The sequence below is a fragment of the Procambarus clarkii genome, chromosome 13, assembly GCF_040958095.1.
Source record: "Procambarus clarkii isolate CNS0578487 chromosome 13, FALCON_Pclarkii_2.0, whole genome shotgun sequence".
In the NCBI taxonomy this organism is placed as follows: Eukaryota; Metazoa; Arthropoda; class Malacostraca; order Decapoda; family Cambaridae; genus Procambarus; species Procambarus clarkii.
Genome location: NC_091162.1, coordinates 27,734,131 through 27,743,195, shown reverse-complemented (window position 1 = coordinate 27,743,195; position 9,065 = coordinate 27,734,131).

The window sequence follows — 9,065 nt, the reverse complement described above, 5'->3', positions numbered from 1 at the left end:
AGGCGGGGCGGCCACCTTCAGGGAGACCCAGAAAACTAACAAGTACAGGGACCTAGAACGTTGTTACAGGTTCGTGCCAATAGGCGCTGAGACTCTGGGCGCCTGGGGTAAATGTGCACTTAAGTTCCTGAAGGAGCTGGGCGAGGAACTCATTGGGAAGACTAGAGACCCAAGAGCGGCCAGTTTTATGTTCCAGCGCCTCAGTGTTGCTGTTCAGAGGGGAAATGCGTGCTGTATCTTGGGTACGCACCCGACCCCCGAGGAGCTGGACGAGGTCTTCGAACACTGATTGGTATATTGTTATATAAGTGTGTGTTTTCTGTAAACTGTAGCATTGCAATAAAATCAAATAAAAAAATAATAATAGGGGTGGTAGGAGAGGAAAAGATTAAAGTATTCAGTGAGAATCCACAAGGTCTTATCTGAACACTATTTATTTTCTTCTTCGAGGATGTGGGTCCCTTTAATTAAATTAGTGGTGGTACCCCTAAATATATATATATATATATATATATATATATATATATATATATATATATATATATATATATATATATATATATATATATATATATATATGTCGTACCTAGTAGCCAGAACTCACTTCTCAGCCTACTATTCAAGGCCCGATTTGCCTAATAAGCCAAGTTTTCCTGAATTAATATATTTACTATAATTTTTTTCTTATGAAATGATAAACCAACCCTTTTCTCTATGTATGAGGTCAATTTTTTTTTATTGGAGTTAAAATTAACGTAGATATATGACCGAACCTAACCAACCCTACCTAACCTAACCTAACCTATATTTATAGGTAAGGTTAGGTTAGGTAGCCAAAAAAAGCTAGGTTAGGTTAGGTTAGGTAGGTTAGGTAGACGAAAAAACATTAATTCATGAAAACTTGGCTTATTAGGCAAATCAGGCCTTGAATAGTAGGCTGAGAAGTGCGTTCTGGCTATTAGGTACGACATATATATATATATATATATATATATATATATATATATATATATATATATATATATATATATATATATATATATATATATATATATATATATATATATATGTCGTACCTAGTAGCCAGAACGCACTTCTCAGCCTACTATGCAAGGCCCGATTTGCCTAATAAGCCAAGTTTCCATGAATTAATTGTTTTTCGACTACCTAACTTACCTAACCTAACCTAACGTAACTTTTTCAGCTACCATTCATAACCTAACCAAAAAAGATAGGTTAGGTTAGGTTAGGTAGGGTTGGTTAGGTTCGGTCATATATCTATGTTAATTTTAACTCCAATAAAAAAAATTGACCTCATACATAATGAAATGGGTAGCTTTATCATTTCATAAGAAAAAAATTAGAGAAAATATATTAATTCAGGAAAACTTGGCTTATTAGGCAAATCAGGCCTTGAATAGTAGGCCGAGAAGTGCGTTCTGGCTACTAGGTACGACATATATATATATATATATATATATATATATATATATATATATATATATATATATATATATATATATATATATATATATATATATATATATATATATATATATATGTCGTACCTAATAGCCAGAACGCACTTCTCAGCCTACTATTCAAGGCCCGATTTGCCTTATAAGCCAAGTTTTCATGAATTAATGTTTTTTCGTCTACCTAACCTACCTAACCTAACCTAGCTTTTTTTGGCTACCTAACCTAACCTTACCTATAAATATAGGTTAGGTTAGGTTAGGTAGGGTTGGTTAGGTTCGGTCATATATCTACGTTAATTTTAACTCCAATAAAAAAAAATTGACCTCATACATAGAGAAAAGGGTTGCTTTATCATTTCATAAGAAAAAAATTATAGTAAATATATTAATTCAGGAAAACTTGGCTTATTAGGCAAATCGGGCCTTGAATAGTAGGCTGAGAAGTGAGTTCTGGCTACTAGGTACGACATATATATATATATATATATATATATATATATATATATATATATATATATATATATATATATATATATATATATATATATATATATATATATAAGGATTTGTGCAGAGATGTAACATCTGTGTAACAAGAGATAACAGAGGGGTTACAAGAGGCAGGAAGTGGGGTCGTCTCTACAGCCTCCTCAACACTAACTCTTCAAGGAGACAATCTTGTTCGAGACAACGGCTTTGCAGGGAAGGTGGTCTGGGGGACGGGACAGACATAGGCTGGTCGGAGGGTCACCAAACCACCAGAGGGAACAAGGTGACATACTGACCCCCCCCTCTCCCACCCCCCTCCACCATGACGGCTACCAATGTTAATATTTTGAAAACCACTAATTCAAATCAGTGATTTTTCGTATAGTAATCTGGAACATTATTCAATGGCTCCCTGACCCTTCACTCTCATTCACTCTCTGGGGGGAGAGTGAAGGAGAGGGAGGGCGAGGATTCTGGGGAAGAAAGGTGGAGAGAGGAGGATAGAGGGGAAGAGGAAAGGAGAGGATAGAGTAAGAGGCATGAGAGAGGGGACAGGGGGGGGGACCATCAGGTCTAAACCAGAAACAAATAATGTAAATTATTGTGGCAAACATTCTGCCAAAATGTTTAGTGTGAAGGTGATATCAGCACCCGTTGAGGTGCCTGGCGTTGAGGTGCCTGGCGTTCGACTCCTCGCGTGACGGGTCGAGATAAGAGCCAGTCAGCCACATGCCGGCTCCCAGACATGTAAGTTAACGTGTAATAGTCTAACATAACGTTCAAAGGCCTAAATTGATGTTTATATGCCTTAGTTGACGTTATTGAACGTCAACTAAGGCATATAAACATCTATAAACGTAGCTATGCGTCAGTAGCGTTGTTTAATGGTCAGTAGCCTAAGTTAACGTTCTTCTCCTTCATGATGGTAGGTGCAGTGTGCATGAAGGGTTCGTCCCTCCTGATGACTGCACCAGTACTGCTGGTGGCAGACGCCTTCATGTTGAGGATAGTAACAGTGCCAAAGGTGCTTGTTGTGTTGTGGTGTAGACAGAGGAGCGGCGACTACAACAGAGGTGTGTGTTGTAGGGAGACTTGCCGCACCGTGGGGCGGGGTGTTGTGTGTATGGCGTCAGCTGATCCTTGGTGCTGCCACGAGGCAGTTGTGTTCTGTGTTTAGCTGTTGGTGGCGCCAGGTATATATGTGGCGCGGGTCAGATGTGACCCAATTTGTTGGTCGACTGGAGATATTTAGCCAGTGCTTTGACTATTTGGTATATTTCTTGTAACGAGTGGTCACCTCCTCCTAATATATGCTCGATGGTAAAGGGTCTGTTAAGTGAGATAAGTACTTGTTTGAAATTTACTCTGGCACTATGATGTCGGAAGCAGTGAAGGAGATAGTGTTCGAGTGTTTCAGGCACCTGACAGTGAGTACAGAGTTCGTTGATGTCTGTTCTGTACTTAGAGCTGTGTGCTGCCAGTGTGGTGTGTCCCAGCCTTAATCTGGTCATCGTTACATCAATTTCTCTGCCTTTATATCTGACATGTTTCCAAGTATCCCATTTCTTTTTATTGGACCCATAGTACAAAGGTGAGCATGACGTTTTCCATTTTGTCGCAAAATCTTGAGTGATGGTATTTTTGAAGGTTCCTTTACGTGCAACATGGGGAATTGGATGACGGATAAGGTGAGGCGTGTTGTGCATTGCTTTGGCTAGTTGGTCTACTAGTTCATTATTTTTTATTTTTATTTATTTTATTTACTGATATATACAAGAGTTGTTACATTCTTGTACAGCCACTAGTACGCGTAACGTTTCGGGCAAGTCCTTAATCCTATGTTCACCGGAATACGACCGCCGCGAAGAATCGTTTTTACAACCGGGTACCCGTTTTACTGTTAGGTTAAACGGAGGCTACAGTTAAGGATTTGCGCCCAGTAAATCCTCCCCGGCCAGGATACGAATCCAGGACAAAGCGCTCGCTGAACGCCAGGCGAGCGTCTCACCACTACGCCACGGAGACTTATTTTGGAGAATACCACAATGCGCTGGGACCCTTTGGCTGGAGGTGTCATAACCGTTCAATCGATGTTCATGAAGAAGTTGAAGGCATGGGTAAACAAACTCCTTGCACGTTGTTGAAGAGTACGTAATTGCTTGAATCACACTCTTGGATTCACTACAGATTGTATATATCCCGACTGGTAATGTTGTGATTATTTGGAGAGCTTGATATAAGGCATATAATTCAGTTGTGACAATAGATAGTTGGTTTGGTAACCGCCATCCCTGCTTGAGATGGTATTCCGGTATCCATACAGCGCTAGTGACCGAGGGTACGTTGTTCATGATGATGCGAGATCCATCTGTATAAATCGCTGTGGTATTTGGGTAGCAATTTTTCATTGTTGAGAGAAAGACTGAGGCTATGGCTGAGTTTGGTGCAGACTTTGGAATGTTGTCTTCGAGTTGTATTGCTGTATTAGGAGTTGTATAAAGCCAAGGTGGAATGGGGGGAACAGGAAGTTGGGTTTCACAGTTTTGGAGTAGGGAGAGGTCTATATTGAGGTTATTTGTAGCCCGTGTGAGGAAAGGTTGCGAGTGATTGGTTGGGAAGCGGGGGTTATGTGGGTTAACTGTTGGGTTAATTTTTGATCTGTATGGGTGTGTCTGGTGAGCAATGGTGCAGAGTGACAGATAGTTGGCACACATTATGTCTCGTCTGGTGGCTAGGCTTGTGAGGCCCGTTTTCCCGTAGAGTCCGAGGATAGGAGTGGAACGCATTGCTCCACATATAAGTCGCATGACATTGTTTTGTATGACCTCGAGGCTCTGTAGGTTAGTAGACGCAGCCGACGCATATGCCTGGCAACAATAGTCTAGTTGGCTGCGAATGTTGGTTGTATAGAAACGGAGCAAGATTTTATGGTGTGCTCCCCAGGTGGTGCCAGTGAGGGCTTTAAGTATGGAGAGTCGGGGTTGTGTCGTCTGTTTAAGGTGTTGAATGTGTGCTTTCCAGGTAAGTGAGGGCGAGTCTAAGTGCATGCCAAGGTATTTAAGTTCTCGTACGTGTTGGATGGGAGTGTTGTGTATTGTGAGGGTGGGTAGATGAACAAGGCTTGTTTTAGTGAAAATCTGATAACAGGTTTCGGTAGTACTAACTTGAAGGCCCCATTGTTGTGTCCAATCTATGAGGTGGTCAAGTGCTGTTTGCATTGTTGAGACTGTATTAGGTAAGGCGTTGTCTGAATAATACAGTGTTAAGTCGTCGGCGTACACCGAGAGGTTAACAGGATGGGTGTTAGGCAAATCTGCTAAGAATGCAGCAAAAACGGTTGGGCTTAGTATGGAGCCTTGCGGGACACCCGTTTGTATTGTGATGTTATCGGAAAACTCGCCTTGTATATAGACTTGAGAGGTCCTGTTCGTGAGAGAGGACTGTAACCATAGTAGTAATCTATCCTGTACGCCTAAACGTGCAAGCTTTGCCAAGAGGCAAGTATGAGGAATGTTATCAAAAGCTCCTTTGAGGTCTAGGCAGAGAACAAGACAATATTTACTGCTTCTGAGAGAGGTGCGGATTTCATGTTCAAGGCAAAGTATTTGATCACGTGTGGAGCACTGCGGTCGAAATCCAGCTTGGAGTGACGGTATAATATTATTATACTCAAGGTACCATTGGAGGCGAGTATGTACTAGCCTTTCCATGACTATACTGAGGCATGATTGTAAGGAGATAGGTCTGTATGGCGCAGGTTGGGATGGGTCTTTTCCTGGTTTAAGGAAAGGAAGAATAATACTGGTCTGCCATTGTGAGGGAATATTTCCGTCAGTTCAGCATAGGTTGTAATAGTTTAGAAGCGTGCTATGTGCAATCGATGGAAGATATTCGATAAGTTCATAGGGAATTCAATATGAAACAGGTGCCTTGCCAAGAGGTAGGCGGGTTAAGGCTAATTGTAGCTCGCTTAAGGTGTATATGTTGTCGACGCCGAGCATGGGCAGCGGTATGGCACGGTCAATTTCTTGTCTGAGGGGGAGTTCCTGGGCATGAAAGAAGGGTGTTGAGAGGGCAACTTTAAGACATTCAGCAAGAACATTTGCACGCTCCTGAGGTGTTTGACAGAGTGAACCATTGATCATCAGGGGGAACAAAGGGAATATTGGGCGACCTTTAATGCTGTTAAATGTAGCCCAGACTTTTGAATGTGGCGTGATGGGTATGAGGGTGTCACAGAATGTTGCCCATGATGCTAGCTTTGCTGACAGTATGTTTTTTTTGGCTTCTGCTGTGGCCCGCCGGAGATTGTGCCAGGTCTGTAGGGAGGGTTGACGTCTTTGTTTTTGTATGGCTCGTCGGCGTAAAGCGACTGTTCGTGCACATTCCGCGTTCCACCAATATGGTTTCAGTGGTTGGTTAGACCTATGTCCTGAAGTTTTCTTGAACATTTGGGTGGCTGCAGAATTTATGGCCGAGGTGATTGTGGACAGTCGCGTGTTGGGGTCTACATCGTCTGTGTCTGGGAGACAGACAGTATCAGCCTATTTTTTCTTATCTAGGTACTTAATGTTCCACTTGGGGAGCGTTAGGGGGTGGGTTGGTGGGTGAAAGTTAGTAAATTTTATAATGAGAGGTTTGTGGTCACTACCAATATCTGGTCCAGTATGAAACTGTAGTTCATGTTGAAAGTGTGCCGAGCCAAAGCAGATGTCCAGTGAGGCTTCATAATTGGTTCTGTAGTTAAAGTAGGTTGCAAGGTAGGGCCGCGAAAGGAGAATATATGGTGTAGTGTCTAAGTAGTTATACAGATCGGTGCCTGCAGTATTCTGGGTACCTCTACTCCATGTGGGGTGGTTAGCATTGAGATCACCTGTAACAATGATCGGGTGTCGTAATTGGTTGAGATAGAATTCCAGTTTATTTAAGTTTATTGTGCCACCAGGATTGTATATATGCAGTAGGGATATGTGTGTACCATTGTAAGATATTAGGCATGCTAGAACTTCTAGTTTACCGTTTACAAAATGTGTAAGTGTTACAGGTTTACATGTCATGTTACTCCGTGTTAGGAGGAAAATACCACCACCCATACGGTTTGGTCTGTCCAGTCTCTCCATCTGAAAGTTTTTAAAAATAGGATTTTGTTTAGGGGTGAGCCAGGATTCGGTTATGAAAGCTAAGTTCGGTTTGGATGAGTAAAGGAATTGTTTAAGTTCTGTGAGGGATGTTTTAATGCTTTTTGCGTTCCAAGTCATGAAGGTTAGGGGAGCCATTTAGGATGTGTGGGTTGTGGATGTGTCTGTTTTCCTTGGCATGCCAGTAGTAGTACATGTTGGATACCTAGATGTGGATGTGGGCTGTGTCTTACTCTTGGTACTGACGGTTGGGGTTTGTGGCAAGTCAGCCTGGGGAGTGATATTAATAAGGCGAGGTGTTATTTAGGAGCTTTTGCATCATTTGTTCAAACAATGTGTGTCCAGCAATGGTGGCTGTGTTTGGGCGGATGTGAGTGTCTGTAGCTGTTGATGGGATGTCTGTTGGGTCAGCCTCAGGGGTGGGTTGTGTTATTGTGTAAAGAATTTAGTTAGAAGTCGGTTCAGCGTCTTTTCTAGTGCATTTTTTATGCAAGTGACAAGAGTTTCAATAAGATTACGACACAGTTGTGCATTTTGTGGGAGGTGGTTGGACCCTGGGGTAGTCGGATTGTTGGTGATAGACATATCAGGTACACGCCAAGGTTGTGGTTGAGTGTGAGGTAGTGTTTGATGATGGGCTGTGTTAGGTTGTTTCAATGCACTTCTGTATAGCAGGTTGTTGGTAGGGTGAACCTTAGTGTTTGTTGCTGCTGCTGCTATGTATGAAGGACATTGTTTGACTGTAATGTGATGATCACCACCACAGTGTGAGCAAGTGAGTGTATCTGACACACATAATGTGATGATCACCACCACAGTGTCAGCAGGTGAGTGTATCTGACACACATAATGTGATGATCACCACCACAGTGTGAGCAGGTGAGTGTATCTGACACACATAATGTGATGATCACCACCACAGTGTGAGCAGGTGAGTGTATCTGACACACATAATGTGATGATCACCACCACAGTGTGAGCAGGTGAGTGTATCTGACACACATAATGTGATGATCACCACCACAGTGTGAGCAGGTGAGTGTATCTGACACACATAATGTGATGATCACCACCACAGTGTGAGCAGGTGAGTGTATCTGACACACATAATGTGATGATCACCACCACAGTGTGAGCAGGTGAGTGTATCTGACACACATAATGTGATGATCACCACCACAGTGTGAGCAAGTGAGTGTATCTGACACACATAATGTGATGATCACCACCACAGTGTGAGCAGGTGAGTGTATCTGACACACATAATGTGATGATCACCACCACAGTGTCAGCAGGTGAGTGTATCTGACACACACACTTGTGTGTAATGGGAGCCACACCATTTCCCACATTTAATGTCTTTGGTGCAGCATTTCCCGGTATGGTTAAAACCTTGACATTTAAAACCCTGAATGGGACGTGGGACGTGGGACGTGGGACGTACACCTCTAGTTTATGGAGGAAGCCGTTTAACCAAATCCTCTCAAGAGAAATGTAGTGTAGAAAGGTAAGCAGGGCGGTGTCGGTATAACTCACTTCTCTGTTTGTTCTTCGCATAAATGTTTTGCTTCCATAGATCAGGATGTCATGTGACTGAAGTTGTGCCTTGACATCGTCTACACTGATGTCTACCACATGTCGGATTACATATTTCACTAAGCGGTCTCCTAGTGGTCTGTAGCACTTGACTTTGTGGCCACAGATGTCACTAACGTCTGAAAGCTCAAGTTCTTCGCTGTGTTTGTGGTCCACAGCGATCAACTTCTTTTGTTTATTAGGTCTGATATGGTGCACCTTGATCCCGAATATCTTGGGAATGCCATTATATAAGATACTTTGTGCCCGGCTGTTTCTGTAAACATTCTCATCTACGCCACCAACGGCAATGATGAAAGTTTGCAAATCAGAAGAATTCGTCCCACTTTGGTTGGTGGGTGGTGTTGGTAGTGAGGCGGCCTGG